This window comes from Phoenix dactylifera, chromosome 4 (assembly GCF_009389715.1).
Source record: "Phoenix dactylifera cultivar Barhee BC4 chromosome 4, palm_55x_up_171113_PBpolish2nd_filt_p, whole genome shotgun sequence".
Taxonomy (NCBI): Eukaryota; Viridiplantae; Streptophyta; class Magnoliopsida; order Arecales; family Arecaceae; genus Phoenix; species Phoenix dactylifera.
The window spans coordinates 16,681,775-16,704,911 of NC_052395.1; the positions used below are offsets into that span (position 1 = coordinate 16,681,775).

Consider the following 23,137-nt stretch of genomic DNA (forward strand, 5'->3'; position numbering starts at 1 on the left):
TTCTTTAATAAAATAACTACATAGGAGTACATTCTACACATTCATTTGATAGAATATAAATCTCATAAAGCAAGCAAATGATAATGGTGATCTTTACTTCTAATTATGCAAGAATTTCATCAAGATCTATTTCATCTTTTCTTGATTGAATCTTTTACTAGTCACCAATTTTTCTTCATTAAGTGCATTTATGAAAAACTCAATTTGGTTCTAATTATTAACAAATTTTTAGATTTTATTGGCAAGATTTCAAATTCTATCTCTTTCAAAAATGATTTAGTTTAACTTGACCAATTATAATCTTGTTTATCCTTAAGGTGTTTTAGTTTCAAATTGTTATATGTAAGCAAAAAGATTAACTATATACTTATCATAAGATCTGATTTTGACCGACATGGGACTCAATGGAGCCATTTTACAAATACTCTCTCATGGATTTATTGGTGCTGCACTTTTTTTCTTGGCGGGAACGGTGTCTTGAGAATGATCATTAAATGATTATACCTTTAGGATGTTGAATTGCTTACATTCAATATATTTACCTTGCTGAAATTGATCCTCTCCATGATCATTTCTGATGCAGAGCAATTCTTTAGGGTTAAGGCCCTAATTCCTTTATCAAGCTCACCTGCAACAACAATAACATCTATGTCCTTCCTTGATGAAGGATTATTAGTCTCATCAAGAATAATATGAATTAATTCTTCTATAATTAGAGTTCTATTTATTTGAATACTCAATATGCTTTGCTTGATGAGTCATATCCAAAGACAAACATTCTTATTAGATTTGGCATATTTTTCATTATTGAGAACATAACATGTATAACTAAAAAACATGAAAGTATACAACATTTGATTTTCATGTTTTTCATGAGTTCATAAGGGGTTTTCTAAAAAGGTTCTAATAGAAGCCTTATAACATGACAAGCTATATTGATAGCTATAATCATAATCAATTTGGCAAATCACATAGCATTGTCCATCACATTTCTTCAAAGGTTCTATTTTTACTTTCTATAAACCCAATATGCAATGATGTTCTTAGTGCAGAAACAATTATATTCAATATCATTTTCTTTCCAAAACTTAACAAGGAATTGGTTTTTAAAATTATGCCATGATATTTCTTTATTTTCACAGTTTGCAAACTTTTTTCATTTGAAACCTTTCGTAAGTTTGTGCCAATGCAGAAAATATTTTCATTTAAGTGTCAAGAACAAAACCAGCGTTAGCTTAGAGAAATCATCCATAATTATAAAATCAAGAAGCTTATCTCCTGAGCTTTCAATCCAAATAAGTTCATGTGGAGAATTTTTAAAGACAAAGTGATGGAAACGACATCTTTAGATTTAGAAAATGATACTTGTTTGTTTTTCTAGTTGTCATGCATAGCAAACTTTGACGTTGCAGAAATAAATCAAAGTAAACCAATGACAAGGTCTTTTGGAATTAAGATCTAACTAGCATGAGTTAATTTTATATCCCAAAAGAAAATAATACCACTAGATTCTTTAATCTTGGTACTCATAATGTATATTTTTCAAAGGCATACCATGCATATATTCTTATGTCTATGATTAATAGAAGATAATGCCATGGATATAAAAACTCTCAATCAAGTATATGAAGAATTATAGAGTTATTCTTATAAAATTGATTAATCATTTAGCAACTTATCCAACAGTAAGTAAAGCATACTATAAAATGAAGTGATTTGAATATATTTTCAAAAATATTACCTATATCACAAAATTGATTAATACCTGCAATTCATGTTTTAATCAAATACTAAAGCAAAGAGAATGATGAGATGCAAGGATTACTGATTTCATTATTCTTTTCATTTCAATTACTTTTTTAAGTATATTTTAAGTTTCATTTTTTAATATGTGTCTAGAGCACCCATTGTCCAGATAATATCCTTCATTGAAATCTTAGGTAGCTAGACACACCTGCTGAAAAATAATCAGGTTTTCAACTTAGTAACTCAAGCTCTTTTGGGTCCTTGCAGGTTAGCTATAATTGTTCCTTTTGGAACCCATATTCTCTTAATTGCCATTTTGTTTATTAGTTTGCAGTTTTTAGGATTATAAGTAATATACTTCTGCATACTCTTGTTAAATTTAAACAACATAGATTTAATAGATAATAAATTTTCAGTTTTCTATTTTTGTTTATTAATTTTATCAGATTTGTGAAAAACTGTTTTAGGATGGACAGTAGAGGATTTAACAAACATATTCTTGAAAGATTTTTGGTTGTACCAAGATTGATATCCTACTCCAGCTTTGTCATATACAGCTCTTGAGTTTTCTATCATTAAATTCAGTTTTTCAGAGCTGAGAGTGAATCTTTCAACAATAGGTTTCAAATTATCAACTTCTTTAGTTAATTTTTTATTATCTTCTGAAAGCAATTCATTGTTCTTCTTAAGTCTATCATGGCTCTTAGTGAGAAGTTGATTTCTTTGATTTAGTTCTTTATTTTTTTTAATTAAGATTTCAGTTTTATTAGTTAGTTTCAATTTTTCATCTATTAGAATTTGATTTTCATTCTTCAAGTTCTTGTTCTTACAAATAAGTTTCTTATATTCTAAATACAAATCAGAAAAGACATCATGAAGTTCATCAAATGTAAAATTGCTTTCAGTTTTAGCATGTACCTCATGTATCTCATTTTCATATGCCATGAAGCATGGATTTGCAATATGATACTGCTCTTCTTCTACACATGATGTTTCCGATTTGTTAGTGCATTCATATTTGACTTCAAGCATATTCCATATTTCCTTAGCAGTTGTGCAAAAAGATATGCAATTAAGTTCATTATCATCTAATACACAATATAGAATATTCATGGCTTTTGCATTTTGCTGAGCCATTTTCTTATTATGATTGATGTTTGTGTGTGGCCTATTGACTATAATATTCCATAGATCGTAGTCATGTGCTTGAATGAAAATGCGCATGCGTGCTTTCCAATGTGTGTATGAATCGCTGAGAGATAGATTCTACTGTTTGGTCAGGACGAATGAGTGGCTGTGAAGCATGCTTAGGAGGAGGTCAAATTTACCCTTCCCCGAGTCAGTCCAGTCAGAAAGGGGAGAGCCCGCAGTCGACTACGGAGAGCCACTGAACTTCATTCTTTCCTCCGGTTTGAAACCAATCCTGTCCTTCCAGTCGAGCAAGGCCCTTATCCCGACTTTGAAGTTTATGCCACTAAATAGTGGAGGTCTATCAATTAATTGTCCCTCTCCTAGAAAACTATCTATTTGAGTTGTTATGATCTTTGGCTCTTGATCGTGAGATCAACAATTAACCTTAGAGCACCTGCTCTGATACCAGCGGGCGTGTCCGCGGGTGGTCTGAGTTAACTCGCTCTCGGGTCCGGGTTGGGCACCGAGTTGGGTGATAGGCTTGAGTCAAGTCGGGCCAACTTCAGTCAGGGTCGGGCTGAAATGAGGCCTAGCTCGAGCAAAGGGCCTCTTACGGACGGGCCGGGCCCGAGCTCGTTGAAATGAGCTCGGAGCCCACCTAAGGCAGCGGGCCAGCTTGTGGGAGGCCCGTCCAACCCTAAGGGAGGGACGATGCTCTCTTTGGCGAAGCCAGGGCGGCAGGCGGTCAGCTGTTCGTCCGATTCCTGTTTACTTAAAATACGCTAAATAGATCGTTGTTAGAACCAACAAACAAAGTTTAATTTAATTCTACTCTTACCTTTTCTACTCGAAGAATAGTGGTTGTAAGAGGTCGATCCACAGGGAGGCGATTGGAGTTGCATAAAAATTAAAACTTTCACACGGATTCAAAAGCGATTTTTGAATAACAAAAGAAAAACATTATGTCGGGGATGTTGATATAATTTTCTAATTGAAACTAACTAAAAGAAAGGTACTCAGATTCAAAAAGCATTTATTTAATTAATCAAAGAAGAGTTTTGGCATAAATTAAAATGGATGAAAACAGTGCTAAGAGGATTGAAAGCCTAGAACATAAATTACATAAAAGAAAATTTAATGTATTGCATCAAAGAAGAATTAAAAGATTGCATAAAAGAAAAAAAATTAACTTGAACCCAGAACAAGGATTGCATGAAAAAGAAATGATAGATTTGATAAAAATAAATTGATTATAAAGGTAGAAATGAAGATTGGTGGCTTGATGCTGCCTTTCTTCTGCAAATAAAATAAAGGAAAGAAATAACAAAAATCAAAAAGAAAACTTCTCCCTTTCTCTCCCACGGTGGAACAACATAAAATACTATTTTTTCTTTCTTTCTTTCTTCTCCAAAAGAACAAAGCAATGCTTGTTTCTTCTTTCTTTCTTCTCTCCCACCGAGCTCACCTCTCTAAGCTCCTCTGTTTCTTAGCCTCCAACCCCAACCCGAGCTCTCCCTTCCTTCCCTGGTTCTTGGCCTCAACCCCAACCGAGCACCCCTCTCATCTCCTCCTCCCCTCTTTTTATAGGCCCTTGGAGATGTGGTAGAGGCGGGATCAGCGGGATCGGCTGGGCGGATCGCGGAAGGGAGGCGCGATCTTGCTTCTTTGGGCCACGGATGCGGGATCGCCGGAATGCTTGATGCGGAAGGCGTTGCTAGGATCACGAAAGTGGGGAGTCATCCGGGATGCTGGGGTTTCCTTCACGGACGCGGGATCATTGCTCTTCCCTTCTTTGGGTGCCGGATTGGAACATTCATGGCACGGGAGAGCTGGCAGCAATGGGAGAAGAGGAGGAAATGATCCCGGCTTGCTTCTTCGGGCCATGCTGGGATCACGGGATGAGATGGGATTCGGAAGAGCTGGCACGGATGGCTGAATGCGGAGGAGCCCGGACGGGATGATGTGGGGTTCCTTCTGTGAGGTGGCTCCTTGATGGCTGCTAATTTTGGGAGGCTGGAGTTCCGGATGGGGTGCTGGCACGGAAGCAGAAGGTGAGGACGCGCTGGCATCCGGAAGAGGTGCTGGGAGCGACGCGGACGGCTGGAGTGAGCTGGATCACGGGCGTGAATCTGGGACCTCAACGGTTGGCTGGATCGGGCGTGGTGGGGTGAGATGCTCGCTTGCTTATTTTGGAAGAGGGGCTGAAGCCGGAGGAGCCGATCTGGATCATTGGATGCGGATACGGAGATGCTCGCGATGTTGCGGGATGAAGACAGGATGTGCAGGCCCTAGAAGATGCTGGCTTTACTTGAGCTCGGGCTGCCGGGCATTGGGCTCAAACCTAATGTTAATTGGTTTCTTGGATTATTGCACTCAAACATAAATACCACGTTAATTAGTTAATTTTATTATTAATGATTAGCTAAAATACTAATTAAAATGGTCTGACGATTGCACTTTTGTGCTCTCATCACACCCCCCAACCAGCTTATTGCTAGTCTCTAGCAATTTAGTGCGACAATGATAAAATGAGAGTGCGAAAGTTTTATTTATTATATATATATATAAATATACATGAACTAAGATAAATACTCACTTTCGTAGAGTATTACGATTGCACTTAGCACGTGCAACAAGCTGTTAAACCTCTAGGTTACCCTAGTGGACGAGTATTGTCTCGTGAGGGTTTGCAGTAAAATTACCCACAAACTTCATTCCCAAAATAAAATTTATTTTATGAAATGAAAGTCTAATTTCAAGTACATAACTGATAAGAATTTCAAAAGCACACAAGGTTTTAATTACTAAGTAGCCCAAATTCTAGGTTAGTATGCAATTTAAATTGAAGTCATTAAGTTTTCCGTTAGGGAGTTGTAAGACTTATTTATACTTAAGTGCTCAGTGAAGTTTGGACTATGCACAAGCTAAGGTTTTGGATCTCCAAAATATCGCTAATGCTAGTAGTTTCCAAGAATTGGTCGGACAAGACCTATTTGCTGATTCAAAATCATCTTATCTGCAGAATTTTGAGAGCTGTGGATGTTTACTTTAATACCTCATGGGCTTTATATGTAATATTCCAGTTTACTCGAATTTTTACAACGACGGTTTTCACACTATTGTCTTTCTTAAGGTCAATATACATTTATTTTTTTTTTCATTTTTTTTGCATGAAAGAGAAATGATAATGTATATATTGTGCACTTTTACTCCTGTGATGATTCCTCTATGTAGCGAGCAATTAGTCGACAATTCTCACACCAGTTGGCATGAGGTGTCGGGCATTAAGACTCCCCTACGGACCTATGCTCGGGTTCCTCATCACAAACCCGCTGATCTTTGACAATAGGTAGCCCTTTTCGATGTACCTGACTAAATCCACCAAATATGAATTTTTTTTTTTTGGATCAGAAAAAGATGGTTCATCAGGATTCGAGGTTGCTACCATATTCTCAACACAATGTCGACCCTATACCTTAGAAAATGCAGGCCAGATGTGTTGTGAAATTCAAAACAGTAATTAGCTTACAATTTACTAAAAGGAACTTAATAAAAAGAACTCACTTTGCACTACTTCCGACTAGTCATTGGGCTCTTAGATTTTATATACCTTGTGTGTTGTAAAGAAATTAGAAATTTTTTTTTCAAGAATTTTCACTAAAAACTTTTTTTTTTATATAAAATTCCAAATGCTTAAGTATACCCCCAAACCTAAATCTAACATTGTCCTCAATGTTAAAGAAAATTTAAAGCAGTAAGAGGATAGAGAAAAAGTTACCTGATATGGGTGGATAAATTGAAAATTGGGGCAAAATCCCCAAACCTACATGTTAGTAATTTATTGATTTTTTTTATAGAAGATATGTACATGTTGGGTTGCCTCCCAAAGAGCGCTAAATTTTATGTCTTCAGCCAGACAATTCCGATTTACTCATAATAGATAGGGTCGGTCAGAAGTGTCTCATCGACTTCTGGACTCAGATACTCAAGGTATGGTTTTAAACGATGTCCATTGACTTGAAAGGACCTACCATCCTTGGTATTGCATATTACTATTGCACCATGCGGGTGCACTTTCTCTACTGTGTATGGGCCAGTCCAGCGAGATTTAAGTTTTTCAGGAAATAGATGTAATCGAGAATCATATAGAAGGTCTTTTTGTCCTTGGTGAAATTTCTTACGAATGATCATTTTATCATGCATGATCTTCATGCGATCCTTGTACTTCTTAATACACTCGTAAGCATTGTTCCTAATTTCTTCAAGCTCGTCGAGCTGTAGCTTTCTATGTTCTCCTGTCTTATCGAGATCGAAATTTAGGCATTTGATTGCCCAATAGGCCTTGTGTTCTAACTCGACAGGTAAATGGCAAGCCTTGCCATAGACAATTCTATATGGGGACATTCCAATTGGTGTTTTGTAGGCCGTTCGATATGCCCACAATGCATCTGTTAACCTAAGGGACCAATCCTTTCGAGATGGGTTGACAGTTTTTTCAAGGATGGTCTTGATTTCTCTGTTGGAAATCTCAATTTGTCCACTCGTTTGTGGATGATATGGTGTACCGACCTTGTGGGTGATGTTGTACTTCCTAGCAAGGGCTTTAAAAATTCTATTGCAAAAAATGTTTCCCCCCATCACTAATGATAGCACGAGGGGTGCCAAAGCGAGCGAAGACAGACTCCTTAAGAAACCTGATCACTACTTTGTGATCATTGGTCTTACACACGATAACCTTAATCCACTTAGACACATAGTCAACAGCTAGGAGTATGTACTGGTGCCCAAATGACATAGGAAAAGGACCCATAAAATTAATACCCCAAACATCAAAGATTTCTACAATTAAGATCGGGTTCAGGGGCATCTCATTTTTTTCTTGAAATTTTTCCTAGTCTTTGACATCGGTCACATGCTTTACAATAGTCATGCGCATCTCGAAAAAGTGTGGGCCAATAAAATCCGCACTGCAAAACTTTTGCAGCAGTTTTCTTCCCACTAAAATGACCACCACAAGCATGGTCATGATAAAAGAAAAGGACATTCGTTTGATCGTGTTCAGGGATGCATCGTCTGATGATTTGATCAGGAACAGTATTTGAACAAGTATGGATTCATCCCCAAAAAATACCATTTTACGCGAGCTAGGAAGCGGAATTTTTCTTGTTTGGTCCATGAACTGGGCATTCGTTCAGTAACTAGATAGTTGACTACATCAGCATACCATGGAACATTGGATTCTCCAGATGATTCAACAATTAATCTGGACAAGTGGTCAGCTACAACATTTTAGATCCTTTTTTATCTCGTATTTCAAGATCAAATTCTTGAAGCAATAGGATCCAACGAATGAGTCTTGCCTTAGCATCCTTCTTTGTGAGAAGGTACTTAAGGGCGGCAATGATCAGAATAAATAAGGACCTTGGATCCTATCAGATAGGGACGAAATTTGTCAAGAGCAAATGATGACCCAAAGATTGATTTAAAAGATTGATTTTGATAATCACAAAATCTTGAAGTATAAATACTAATGTTTGTGTTGCAAGAAGAAAGATAATTTGTTTTGCAAGGAACATAGCAAGTTGGAAAAATACAAGAAGGCCTTAAAAGCTCTCAAGAAAAGTTGGAAGAAAGCTACACTTTATTGGCCCAAGTTTCAAGTTCAAATGATTCAAGTTAGAGGAGCAAATTCAAAGAAAGATTCAAAAGAATAGTCCTCAAGTCGACTCCTGAAAGTTTAGAGTCGACTCTGGCACTCTGGAGTTTCAAGAAACAGTGCTCGAGTCGACTCCGGGACTCTACGAGTCGACTCCGACTGAGAACAGGCAAAAAGACAGAGAGTTGTTTTTTCAGCGCTATAGTGCTTGAGTCGACTCCAACTTCAGCGCTACAGTGCGGAGTCGACTCTCAGCTACAGTGCCGGCAGACTACTATTCACGAGTCGACTCCTATTTCAGCCGAGTCGACTCCTGCTTCAGCCGAGTCGACTCCTGCTTCAGCGAGTCGACTCTAGCACGCTGGGAGGCATAACGGCTAGTTTTTCTTGACTCCAACGGCTCTATTTTTGTCTCTAATGGCTAGATTTTTGTTTCCACGCCATCTAAAGCTATAAAATCAAGAGGAGAGCTAGGAGAGAAGTATGGAAGTGGGAGAGAGCATTTAGGAAAGAGATTTCAAAGAGATTACAAGAGAAATCTCCCAAAAGCACAAAGGGCCATTCAAAGTAAAAGAGAGAGAAGAAGAACATCCAAGTGAATTCCAAAGCTTCCTCTCCAACTGTGTGCTGCCTCGGTGATCCTCTACTTCGTGCAAAATCAGAAGAGGGGTCAAGTAAAGAAGAAGCCGAGTTCCTTCATCTACAAATTTGTTTGAGGGCTTCTTCTCTTTACTTTACTTGGTTATATTTGCTATATTTGCTTATTTGAGAAGCTTGTATTTGATTTAAACTCTTGTTCTAATATCTTGTAACTTGATTCAATCAAGGGATTGGAATCAAGGGGTTATGGTTTGTTGGTGAGCCAAAGAGAAAACCAACGTTGTAAGGTTGTGGTTGGTGAGCCTTTGGAAAAACCAACTGGGTTGATTGTGAACCCGAAAAACAATCGTTGTAAGGTTGTGGTTGGTGAGCCTTTGGAAAAACTAACTGGGTTGGATTGTGAGCCCGTGAAAACAATCGGTTGGTTCTAGTCGGTGAGCCTGTGAAAACCGACCGAGTTCGTTGTGATCTCGCAAAACAACAAGTTGGGGTTGTGAGCTTGTAAAACAACCGACTGTAATCTGAGAGATTATAGTGAAATTCCCAAGGAGGCCTTGGGGAGTGGATGTAGGTGCTGGGTGCACCGAACCACTATACATCTTTGTGTTTGTAATGCCTTATCTCTTGTATTTCATGCCTTACATTCATGCTTGATTGTGTAATATCTCTAGCTTTATTTTCTATAGAGTTATAAGTGATTGTTTAGAATTTGCTTAGCTTCCACTCCATTCTTACCATACACATAGATTAAAATTGATCATACAAACTATAAGTTAATTTTAGATCAAATTGCACCCTAAAGCCATAGTATAATTGCTCTAGCTTAATTTTCCACTGCTTTACTTGTAATTGCCTAGAGCTTAAGTAAATAACATCTTATCATTCCGCTGCATTCTATTCAAAGTAAAAATTAGGGAACATAATTTTTAGAAAACCTAATTCACCCCCCCTCTTGGGTTGTCACCTTGGGCAACAAGTAGTATCAGAGCAGGTGCTCTTCTATTAATTATAGTCTTAACCGACTAGAGCTAAAGATTATGACAACCCCACATAACATATTATTTGCCGAGGGACTTTCCATAAACAAACCTCCACTGTTTGATGGAACTTACTATATTCAATGGAAAGCTAGAATGAAAATTTTTGTTCAATCACAAAACTACTAAAATATGGAATATCATTATAAATGGACCTCCACACACTCTCTCAAAATGTCATGAAAAAGACTTAGCACAATTGAATGCTAATGCTATGAACTTTCTATATTGTGCTATCCATGAATCTATATTTCATAAGATTTCTGCATGCTTATCTGCTAAAGAAATCTGGGATATTTTAAGAAATATTTATGATAAATCTCAGATTAGCCTCATATGTGCTTCAATTGCATACTAACAATGAGACTCGCAGAATCTTCCACATTAGCCGAGTCGACTCCCAGTTTGTCCGAGTCGACTCCTAGAGAAAAACAGTCTGAAAGGCAGAGACTCAGTCTTGGGAGATCCTGTGAACGAGTCGACTCCAAGTATTTCAGAGTCGACTCCAAGTTAGCCGAGTCGACTCCAACAAGACCCCAAGTCGACTCCGAGGCAGAACAGTTCAAAAGATAGAGAATCATCTTTTAGGCCTCTGAGAACGAGACGTCTCCTGAAGATCTCGAGTCGACTCTCAAGGCAGTCGAGTCGACTCCAAGTAAACCCGAGTCGACTCGAGGAAGAAAGAACAACAAAAAAATTCAAAAGCTTCCTAAAGACAAAGAAGAAGAGGAAGCAAGAAGAAAGAAAGAAGAGATAAAAAGGAAGAAAGCCTTGACGAAGGAAGAGTCAAGCAAGAAAATGAAAGCTAAGAGCAACAATGATGATGTTAGCTTCAAAGAACTACAAGAGGTAACTAACTTGTGGCTTTATGGCACAAGAAGATAAGGTAAAATCTGAATCTACTTCTACATCAAATAATTTTCATGAAGAATTTTCCTTATGATGAATTATTAAATGCTTTTCATGATTTGTATGGTGAATGTAGAAAATTAGCTATGAAGAATAAAAATCTTAAAAAGCTAAATCTCGAAATTTCAAAAGAAAGAAATTCTAGTGATGAAATACAAGATAAACTAAATTCTGAAAATAAAAGCTTAAGGTTAAATTTAGAACAATTGATTCAAAAAAATCAGAGTTTATTTAAAGAAAATCAAAATTTAAGTAAAGAAATTAACCAATTAAAATCTTTTATTAACAAATTCACTGTAAAGTTCAGAAAGATTAAAAATGATGTTTGAAAGCCAATATGTTGCTTATGATAAATCAAAATTTGGCTTGACTCTTTTACTTAACAATAAATCTCTAGAGAAAAAGGTTATCAATTCACCAAGCAAACCATTAAATAAGATAACTTATTTCAAACATGAAAAGAATGGGCATAACAACTTTACATATCGTTCTAACATAATTAAATCAAGTGGTAAAGGTTATTACAATGAACCAAATTTGGGTTCCAAAAGGAACTATATGTCCTAACTCTCAAGGACCCAAGCAAGCTTGGGTACCCCAAAATGAAAATATGAGAATGTAGATGTAGGTGTGCCAAGATACCCATGGAACAAATAGAACTTTCATACAAATGGGTGTTCTAGACACACGTCAAAAAAAAAAAAATAAAACTTAAAATATACTTATGAAAAGTAATTAAGAAATAATAATAATAAAATCAGTAACCCTTGCATCTCATCATTATTTTTGCTTTAGTATTTGATTAAAATATGAATTGTAAGTATTGATCAATTTTGTGATATAGAAAATACTTTTGGAAATATAATCAAATCACTTCATTTTATAGTATGCTTTACTCACTATTGGAGTAAGTTGCTAAATGATTAATCAATTTATTAAGAATAACTCTATAAATTCTCTATATGCTTGATTGAGAGTTTTTATCCATGACATTATTGTTTATTGATCATAGATATGAAAATGTGTACTTAGTATGCCTTTGAATATATGCACTATGAATACCAAGATTAAAGAAACCATCTTTGGCATACTAAAATCAACTCATGCTAGTATGTACTTAATCTCAAAAGACCTTGCCATTGGCTTACTTAGATTATCATCTAAAAAAGTCAAAGTTTACTATGCATGTTAACTAAGGAAACAAACAAAAATTAATTTCTAAATTTAAAGATGTTGTTTCCATCACTAAGTTTTTCAAAAGCTTACATTAGTTTTGTTCTTGGCACTCAAATTGAAATATTTCTACATTGGCACAAATTCACAAAAAGGGTTCAAGTGAAAAAGATTTGCAAACTATGAAAACAAAGAAGTATCATGGCATAGTTTTGAAAACCAATTTTGTATTAAGTTGTGCACAGAAAATAATATTGAATACAATTGTTTCTGCACCAAGAACACCATAAGTAAAATAGGATTAATAGAATCCTTGAAGAAATAAAAAAGGCAATGTTGTATGATAGTCATCGTACTTAAATGATTTTTTTTAAAAAGCTATCATCATTATTTTCATATATATGGTTTCTATTAGATCTATTTTTGATTGAAAACTTTATTTGATCTTCTGAAAAATAGAAAATGATCTATTGCCTATCTTTCATATTTTTCAGTAGTATATATATTATGCTTGATATGGTCGTTTGAAAATAATGCCAAATTTGATAAAGATATTTCTATTTTTGGATATCATTCATTCAAGCAATGCATATAGAAACATTTAATGAAAAGATTCTAGGTTATAGAAATATCAATTCATTTTATTCTTTATGAGACTAATGATTTATTACAAGATACTAAATCAAATTATATATGTATATGGTTAATCTTTTACATATAACAATCCCTGAAAATTTGTAATAATTAGAACCAAATTGAGTTTTCCAGAAATGCACTTAATGAAGAAAAATTGATGACTACTAAAAGACTAAATCAAGAAATAGATGAAATAGATCTTGATGAAATTCTTGCATGATTAGAAGTAAAGATCCCATTATCATTGCTTGCTTTATGAGCTTTATATTCTGTCAAATGAATGTGTAGAATGCCACTCCCTATGTGGTTATTTCATTAGAAAAGATCTATGTAAAATAACTACCTTATTTGAAAAACACTCATTACAAATATGATAAAGCAATATATGATTGCGGAACAAGACATCAAAAGCATGATATAAAAGCTTGAGTAACTTTCTTGATAAAAAGTAATAAATCTATACATTAAGAAGAAGACAGAATTTGTGATATCTTGCTTGCTCACAAGCATACATTGATGGCATCCTTTTTGGTTCTACTAAATGAAGATTTATATGGAGATTTTACTAAGCTCATGCCAAAGTGAGTTGAAATATGTATAATGAATGAATTAACATTTTTTCTTGAACTCCAAATTAAGACAAACAAGAAGGGGATCTTCATTGACCCAAATTAGTCCACAAGAAAACTCTTATAGAAGATTGGCATGAAGAATGTATGTCTATGACCCCATCTTGTAAAATTTGAAAAGGATGAGCAAAGTAGATCTATTGTTTTAAAGCTGTATTGAAGCATGATAGAATAAGTATTTTATCATACAGCTAGTAAAACCAGATTTGTATGCTCATTATGTGCCCTTGTGCAAGACTTCAATCTAACTTTAATGAATCATATTTTATTGATACAAATAAATCATAATCTGAATTTTGATAGAAACAACTGTTTAAGATAAGTTGATTAAAACTTAGCTAACATGTCTTATTGATAATTATCCTTAAGCAAATGAATCTAAGCTAAATTGATTCTGAAAATAAAAAAATTGATTTGACCTTGATAAATCTTCCTATTACTTCACATGCTTGTCCTTGAACCATCTTGGTTAATGAAACTATCTCTTTAGTTCAAGTGATATGTGTTTGCTTATATTTAGGCAATCTCTTGAGTAAAGTGACTCATATTCAATTGTTGTCATATCTTATGATTGAGTCACCTAGTTAAGAAATATGCTATATGAATATTTTATATCTTGAAGAAACTAATGACTTTTCTTCAAGAAAGAAAAAGAATTTTGTTAATAATGCAGGATCCTTGAGCAAGAAAATGAGAGACTTCAACTTGAAGGATATCCTCCACGTAAGATACAATAAACATTCACATGCAAATAAGAGAGAGGACCTTCTTCAGCCAAAAGTTTCATACATAAAAAATCTAGTAGGTATTTGACTTGAAGAATGCAGAATGAATCGGTAATTTTAGATACCTCTCTCATAAATTAGCTAAGCAAAGTCAATAACTTAAATCTTATTGTGGCATGATTAAAATCTTAAATATTAATTTCTAGATATCCATGTCTATATCTGCATTAATTGACTTATGCTTTTAGAAATTATTTCATGGTTTGCTCAAACTAAAATTTCTTTGGCCTATATCATAAACCATGAATACACAAGTATATGCTAAAATTTTGATTTAAAATAACTTGTGAGAAGTTATGAATCCTTGAGCACAATGAAAATGTTGTTTTGCATGATATACATCTATATGATACCATAAGATTATTTCTTTATTCTGCTCTTTCATGTAAATTACTTGAGAATAACAAAAAGAGAGAGAAGATAAAAAAAGAAAATGGATATTATTCAAGAGAAGTAAATCTAAGTAAAGGCAAATACTCCAATCTTAAGGAAAAGCAAAACAAGCATAATATATTCGGCACATTTGTGAGACTTGTGTGAGCATTCTTTTGGGAAGGGATAAAATCCGTAATTAATTACACTTAAACAGGGAGAGTTTGAAGTGAACATTTTAACCTTTCTATATTGCTCATCATAGGGATGGTGCCAATTGGGGAGGCCTAGTGGTAGTACCCGGCACTATTTGACCCAACTATTCGTGTAGGGTATATTAGGGACGGCACAAGAGGGAGGCTAGTGGTAGTACCCTCGTGCCCCTTCCAACTCCACCAGATAGGGAGCAAATAGAGTATAGAACATAGAAAAGTAAAAACGAAAAACAATATCAAAATGTTCGTTAATTGGTTTAAGAAAAGAAATTCAAAAAAAAATGAGGAAATGAATGACAAAGTAAATAAAAGTATATAAGAAGAATCAAAGTCAAGTTTTAATCACTTGGAACACACCTTAAGGATGAAATTAGTGGAAGATTATATTTAAATAGGAGGAGTTTATTTGAAAAAAATTGATTTTGATCCTTGACATGCTTGTTCTTAATATTTTAATGCATGACTTAACACATAATATATTTTGCATGTGGCATAATGTTTTGAATTATGGATTCTCCAATATTTTTGTAATGCTCCATGCTTGGATAAGTTGATTGAAATATGTCCTATACTTGAAATATGTCTTAACTTTGCTCACAAGTCTTTGCTTCACCCTTGCTTCAAACTAACTTGTGTTCCAATGCTTGAATGTTTGAAATACCACATAAAGTCTTTTTTATAGGTAATATTAAAAAGAAATTTCAGTTTTTATCATTCACGATTATCTTTGAAAGTTAAATAGATTTACAAAAAGAAGAAGAGAAGGAATTTCTATTTAGGCAAAATGAATTAATCTTGATCTATCTTTCTACTTGCAACTTTGATACATAATGTCCTAATACTTGTTAAAATATCCTCCATTTTGTATCGAAAACTCAATATTAAATACAAAGATTCTGAAAGTGCTCAAATGTTATTGAATATGTATTTTCAATCTTAGTGATTTAAGATGAGCTACAATGTAGAAGATACATATCTCAAATTATAATTTTGAAAGCCTTCTTGGAAATTCTTATGAAAATTCAGAATCTGATTTTGTATTAAAAGCTTAAACTTAACGTAAAATGCTTATATCGTTACACTCTTTGTAACCTTAGTTATATGCTTCAATGATCGCGTCATTCAGGAGAATAACTCAATATGATTTTCTAATGAAAATTCTAACATAAGAAAAACAGAATTAATTTTGACGCCTTGGTTGATTGTCTCGATACGCATCCGAAACATATCTTTTCTTATCCTTAAAGTGTACTAATATTGGTCTAAATGATGTGTCTTTCAATGATCTTAATTGCCAATAAATATTTTAAATATATGATTTTATTTTGATATTAAAAAAATTTATTATGCTTCATGTATACATTGCTGAAAAAACTATGATTAAGATATTGAGTTCTATAAATATATATACTTCAATGATCATCTATATGTTTTTCTTCTTCTACATTAATTAAAGACTTCCATCAAAATATATGATTATATATTATTAAAAGAATAAATGATCTTAATCTAGAAACATTTCAGCTCCCACTCAAATTGATTCTTAAAAGAAAGAAAATGTAAATGCTTTTGAAAGAATTTGAGCTTCAAATGAATCATTTTCCTGATTAATATTTCTATATATTTTCTCAAAAGATTTAGAGAAAGCATAACTTGTTCTTGAAGGATTAGAAAGAGTAATTGGTACAAATTTTGAATAATTCTAAGATCACTCTACATTTCTCGATATCATATAATTTCAGTTCTATTCACGCCTTATCATCAAAATTTGCAAATTCAATAAAGAAAAGAATGATTAAAGAAGAATGCATTCTTTGAGGGGGAGCCTTTGGATATTCAATCTAAATGCAAAATATCAACGTCCATCCTTGATAAATATCTTTCTATACGTTATGAATTGATTTTGATGAACCTCCTTATATTGCAAAGACTTGCTTTAATATATAATAAGTTTATACCTTGAGATGAGTTTCTAATAAAGGTTGTCTTATCTCAAACCTTGAGTCTTATGAAAATAAGCTGAAACTTATAGAAAATAATATTTTCGAGATTGACAATTTATTGAACATTATCTTCAATTTTTAAACTCTTAAATGGAATGATTAATTGAGCGGGGAGAAAGAAAATTTCAGAAGGAAGAGATCTTATGGAACTTATCGCATAAATCTATAACTAAAGGAGAGAGAAAGAATACTAAATGAAAAGTGATCCTAATACTCTTCAATATGTTATGATCCCTGAAAATTTCAAATCTGAAAATTTTATGATACACCTTGAGGCTTGTTATTTGGTTAATATATCTTATGCATAAATCATGGAACCAAATTGCAATTCAAACAGTTTGATCTAAGAGCCTCTAACTTAATGAAAAAGGGGGAGAATAATGTGTTGAATTTTCTTGAGTATCTCCAGAAAATCTATTTTGGAATTCACTAATGAGTCCTAATTGGGCTTGCTCTTTAGAACTTCAATTTAGTGCCAATTCATATTTTTATGTATCAAATTGTGCTTATTTTTTAAGGAATAAAAGAAAGTCTTTAAAAGAACTCTAAAAGAACTTTCAAAGCTTTGCATTTTATGTATGCTCTAAGATATATCATAAATTTCATGAATTCATATTTTGATATGTATGCCTCACAATATTTTTTTTTATCATGAAAGAACTTTGAAGCCATTAAAATTAATGATCCAACATAATGTTATATATATATATTTTTTTTAAAAAATTTGTTTTTATATTCTGAAAATTAGTTCAATGCTCTCATGTTGCCTAAATACTTAATATATTGGGCAAAAGATCTTAATGAACAAGCTTTCATACTATTATTAAAGAATGGTTAGATTTCCATTCGTGCTTTCTTTGAATATCATTCTTGGTACTTTTTGAATTAAACTTGAGAAAGATTCACCTTACACTTGATTTGAAAACTATCTTTGGAACCACATTCGATGTGTTCTCATTAATAATGGCTCTGCCCTATGCTCATCTAATCTTTTCTAACATTATTGCCTTGAGTTATATGATCATATTCTTGCATGAATTATGACATGAAAATCAGAGTACAATAAGAAAAGAAATATGTTGAGTATTCCTTATTTTGTGCTTAATGTTTCACTATCTTTTTGATGTTGTCAAAAAGGGGGAGAAATATCTAAGTATATGCTTATAATGCTTTATGTGTTGATTATGATAAGTTGATTAAATCTAAAGCATTATCATGAAGTAATTTTAAAGATATATATTTTCTACTTCAAACAACTTAGCTATGCATTACTTCTAGAATACAATATATTTTATATTGCATATACTCTAAGTTTTGTCATCATCAAAAGGGAGAGACTGATGACCCAAAGATTGATTTAAAGATTGATTTTGATGATCACAAAATCTTGAAGTATAAATACTAATGTTTGTGTTGCAAGAAGAAAGATAATTTGTTTTGCAAGGAACATAGCAAGTTGGAAAAATACAAGAAGGCCTCAAAAGCTCTCAAGAAAAGTTGGAAGAAAGCTACACTTCATTGGCCCAAGTTTCAAGTTCAAATGATTCAAGTTAGAGGAGCAAATTCAAAGAAAGATTCAAAAGAATAGTCCTCGAGTCGACTCCTGAAAGTTTAGAGTCGACTCTGGCACTCTGGAGTTTCAAGAAACAGTGCTCGAGTCGACTCCGACCGAGAACAGGCAAAAAGACAGAGAGTTGTTTTTCCAGCGCTACAGTGCTCGAGTCGACTCCAACTTCAGCGCTACAGTGCGGAGTCGACTCCCAGCTACAGTGCCGGGCAGACTACTATTCACGAGTCGACTCCTATTTCAGCCGAGTCGACTCCTGCTTCAGCCGAGTCGACTCTAGCACGCTGGGAGGCATAACGGCTAGTTTTTTCTTGACTCCAACGGCTCTATTTTTGTCTCTAACGGCTAGATTTTTGTTTTCACGCCATCTAAGCTATAAATAAGAGGAGAGCTAGGGCAGAAGTATGGAAGTGGAGACAAAACATTTAGGGAAGAGATTTCAAAGAGATTACAAGGGAATCTCCCAAAAGCACAAAAGGGCCATTCAAAAGTAAAAGAGAGAGAAGAAGAACATCCAAGTGAATCCCAAAGCTTCCTCTCCAACTGTGTGCTGCCTCGGTGATCCTCTACTTCGTGCAAAATCAGAAGAGGGTCAAGTAAAGAAGAAGCCGAGTTCCTTCATCTACAAATTTGTTTGAGGGCTTCTTCTCTTTACTTTACTTGGTTATATTTGCTATATTTGCTTATTTGAGAAGCTTGTATTTGATTTAAACTCTTGTTCTAATATCTTGTAACTTGATTCAATCAAGGGATTGAATCAAGGGGTTATGGTTTGTTGGTGAGCCAAAGGAAAAACCAACATTGTAAGGTTGTGGTTGGTGAGCCTTTGGGAAAACCAACTGGGTTGATTGTGAACCCGGAAAACAATCGTTGTAAGGTTGTGGTTAGTGAGCCTTTGGGAAAACCAACTGGGTTGGATTGTGAGCCCGTGAAAACAATCGGTTGGTTCTAGTCGGTGAGCCTGTGAAAACCGACCGAGTTCGTTGTGATCTCGCAAAACAACAAGTTGGGTTGTGAGCTTGTAAAACAACCGACTGTAATCTGAGGGATTATAGTGAAATTCCCAAGAGGCCTTGGGGAGTGGATGTAGGTGCTGGGGTGCACCGAACCACTATACATCTTTGTGTTTGTGATGCCTTATCTCTTGTATTTCATGCCTTACATTCATGCTTGATTGTGTAATATCTCTAGCTTTATTTTCTATAGAGTTATAAGTGATTGTTTAGAATTTGCTTAGCTTCCACTCCATTCTTACCATACACATAGATTAAAATTGATCATACAACTATAAGTTAATTTTAGATCAATTGCACCCTAAAGCCATAGTATAATTGCTCTAGCTTAATTTTCCATTGCTTTACTTGTAATTGCCTAGAGCTTAAGTAAATAACATCTTATCATTCCGCTGCATTCTATTCAAAGTAAAAATTAGGGAACATAATTTTTAGAAAACCCAATTCACCCCCCCCTCCTCTTGGGTTTTCACCTTGGGCAACAGCAAAGACAACATCCAACAACTCTTTTTCAGTTGTAGAATAGTTAAGTTGGGCGTCATTCAGAGTTTTGCTCGCATAATGAATCACATGGGGAAGCTTCCCCACTCGCTGACCTAGGACGGCACCTATTGCATAATCAGATGCATCACACATGATTTCAAATGGCAGATTCCAATCAGGGGACCTTATGATGGGTGCTGAGGTTAGTTCAGACTTCAGTCTTTCGAAAGCAGTTATACAAATTGGCAAAAATTAAAAATAGCATCTTTCACAAACAGATCGCATAAGGGTTTCGACAATTTACTGAAATCCTTGATAAAGCGGCGGTAAAAACCCGCATGCCCTAAAAAGGATCTGACTTTCCTAACAGTTTTGGGAGGTGGTAACTTGGCAATTAATTCTACTTTGGCTTTATCCACCTCGATTCCCCTTTGTGACACAATGTGTCCCAAAACAATACCTGATTGGACCATAAAATGACATTTTTCCAGTTAAGAACTAAATTTTTCTCTTTACATCGTTCTACAACAAGGGTCAAGTGATGGAGACATTCATTAAAATTAGATCCGAATACAGAAAAGTCATCCATGAAAATTCTAAAAATTTCTCCACCATGTCGGAGAAAATGCTCATCATACACCGCTGGAATGTAGCGGTGCATTGCATAACCCAAAAGGCATGCGACGATAGGCAAAAGTGCCATAAGGACAGGTGAATGTGGTTTTCTCTTGATCCTCACGTGCAATTGGAACTTGGTTATATCCAGAATAACCATCAAGAAAACAGTAATGAGAGTGGCCAGCTAGACGTTCTAACATTTGGTCAATGAAGGGTAGTGGGAAGTGGTCTTTCCTAGTCATGGCGTTCAGCTTTCTATAGTCGATGCACACTCGCCATCCAGTTTGGATTCGAGTTGGGACTAACTCATTTGGTCATTCTTGATCACAGTAATTCCAGATTTCTTGGGTACGACTTGAACTGGGCTCACCCACTGGCTATCAGAAATAGGATATATAATCCCTGCATCTAAGAGTTTAATGATTTCAGCTAGAACCACATCCTTCATGACTGGGTTAAGTCGCCTTTGTGGTTCTCTAGAGATTTTTGCATCCTCTTCTAGATGAATTTTATGTTGGACCACAGAAGGGCTAATCCCTTAATATCAGCTATAGACCAGCCGATCGCTTCTTGATTTTTCTGAAGGATATTTAACAACTTCTCTTCCTGTTCTTCAGTTAAATTTGATGCAATAATAACAGGTAAGGTGTTGTTGTCCCCTAGAAATGCATATTTTAGGTTTTCAGGCAGATCTTTAAGTTCAAGCTGGGGAGGTTTGACATTGAAGGTACTAGCTGAGATTCAGGTATAGGTAATGATTCAAATTTAGTAGCCCATCTGCTAGTATCCATTACAGGAATGGAATCTAGTAATGCATTAACCTCCTGATTCGACTCTCCTTCCTCACAATCTTGACTAAATTGGGCCAAACATCTTTCTAGTGGATCAGAATAACTTGATTCCTCGAAGGACTTGTTATTATGTTTTCAATCATGTGAATTTCTTCTAAATCGTCCATCTCAGATGGTTGATTACTACTGTAAAGACATTGAGTTGGACGGTCAAGTTTCCAAATGCTAAGGTCATTATCCATTTCGGCAACTAATCACAGCATTTGAAGTGGCCAAAAATGGTCTACCAAGGATTACCGGGATGTGACTTCTGGGTTTTTCACTGGTTCAGTTTCGAGGACTACAAAATCCACAGGGTAGTAAAACTCATTTACCTTTACAATTACATCCTCTACAATTCCCTTAGGATACTTCACAGTCCTATCTGCTAATGACAAAGTAATGTTTGTGGGCTTTAATTCCCCAAACCTAGTTCGGTGTAGACAGAATAGGGTAATAGGTTTACACTTGCTCCTAAGTCTAATAGGGCTCTCCGAATGATGGTTTCTCCTATTTTAATTTCAACAGTGGGGCAACCAGGGTCCTTGTATTTTGGGGCAATCTGTTGTTGAATAAGAGATGAGGCTTGTGCCGCCATCACAGCTTGCCTAGGAATACTGGTTTTTCTTTTCACCGTGGTTAAGTCTTTTAAGAATTTTGTATAGGAGGGATCTGTCTGATGGCATCTAGGAAGGGTAAATTTATTTGGACATTTTTAAAGACTTCCATGATTTCATCGTACTGAGATTTTTTCTTTGAGTCTTGTAGTCTACTAGGAAAGGGAGCCTTGGGTGTGTACGTCTCTATTGGTTTCTCCTCTATTCCTTGTGTTCCCTGTTCTTGTGCCTTTTTCTGGGTGGGGTTTGGTTCATGCTTTTCTTCTTTTTCTTGCACAGGAAGTTGGACTTTGTTGTCCACTTGCTTGCCAGACCGTAAAGTGGTAATTGCCTGGACTTCATGGGTAGGGTTTCCATTAGAATCAATCTGAAACTGGCCTCTCGGCCCTTGATTCTGTTGCCTACTAGGGTTAGGCACTGGCTGACTGGGCAATTCACCTTCTTCCTATCCCCTAGAGAGTTGGCTATTTGGCTCAGACTAACCTCAAGTTTTGCAATCGCTTGCGCATGGAATTGGTTAGTCTGGGTTTGAGCCATGTTGGTCTGTTGTTGCTGTTGGATGAAGTCTTGTTGCTGCTTCATCATGTTAGCCATCATGGCTTCCAATGATGTAGTTTGCTGAGGGATAGGGGCACTATAAGTAGGAATAGGTGGAGCCAATGATTGGTTTATTTGTGATGGACCTATCCTGGAAAATTCTTTGAAAACCTGGTGGACCACCTTGATGCTGAATAGGTTCATTTTGCTTGTATGAGAAATTTGGGTGGAACCTATTATCAGGGTGGTAGACTGGGCTGAATGAATTGGGAGTGGGCTTCTTGAAGGCACTATATGAGTTTAGAGCATTTGCCTGCTCAGCCTTAATGTTGGGTAAACTAGGACAACACTCCACTAGATGCTCAGAACTGTTACACAAGATACATAAACTTTGACTCGTGATCCACTTTCATGATGGGATTTAACTCTTTATATGAACTCGAGCTAGTGGAAACAGTGAAAGCATCAAACTTTTTGCTTAAGTTGTTCATTCCAGTCACCAGATTGGACATGACATTTTTGAGTTCTGGGTCTGCTTTCATTTCATAATTACCTGGTTTTCTAGACCCGAACTCATCTC

The 23,137-nt window shown here is 35.2% G+C and overlaps 1 pseudogene; it reads right to left on the reverse strand.

Annotated features, from left to right (window-relative positions):
* Window positions 1-7,206: 7,206 nt before the first annotated feature.
* Window positions 7,207-22,132, reverse strand: LOC120110369 (annotated as a pseudogene).
* Window positions 22,133-23,137: the final 1,005 nt, after the last annotated feature.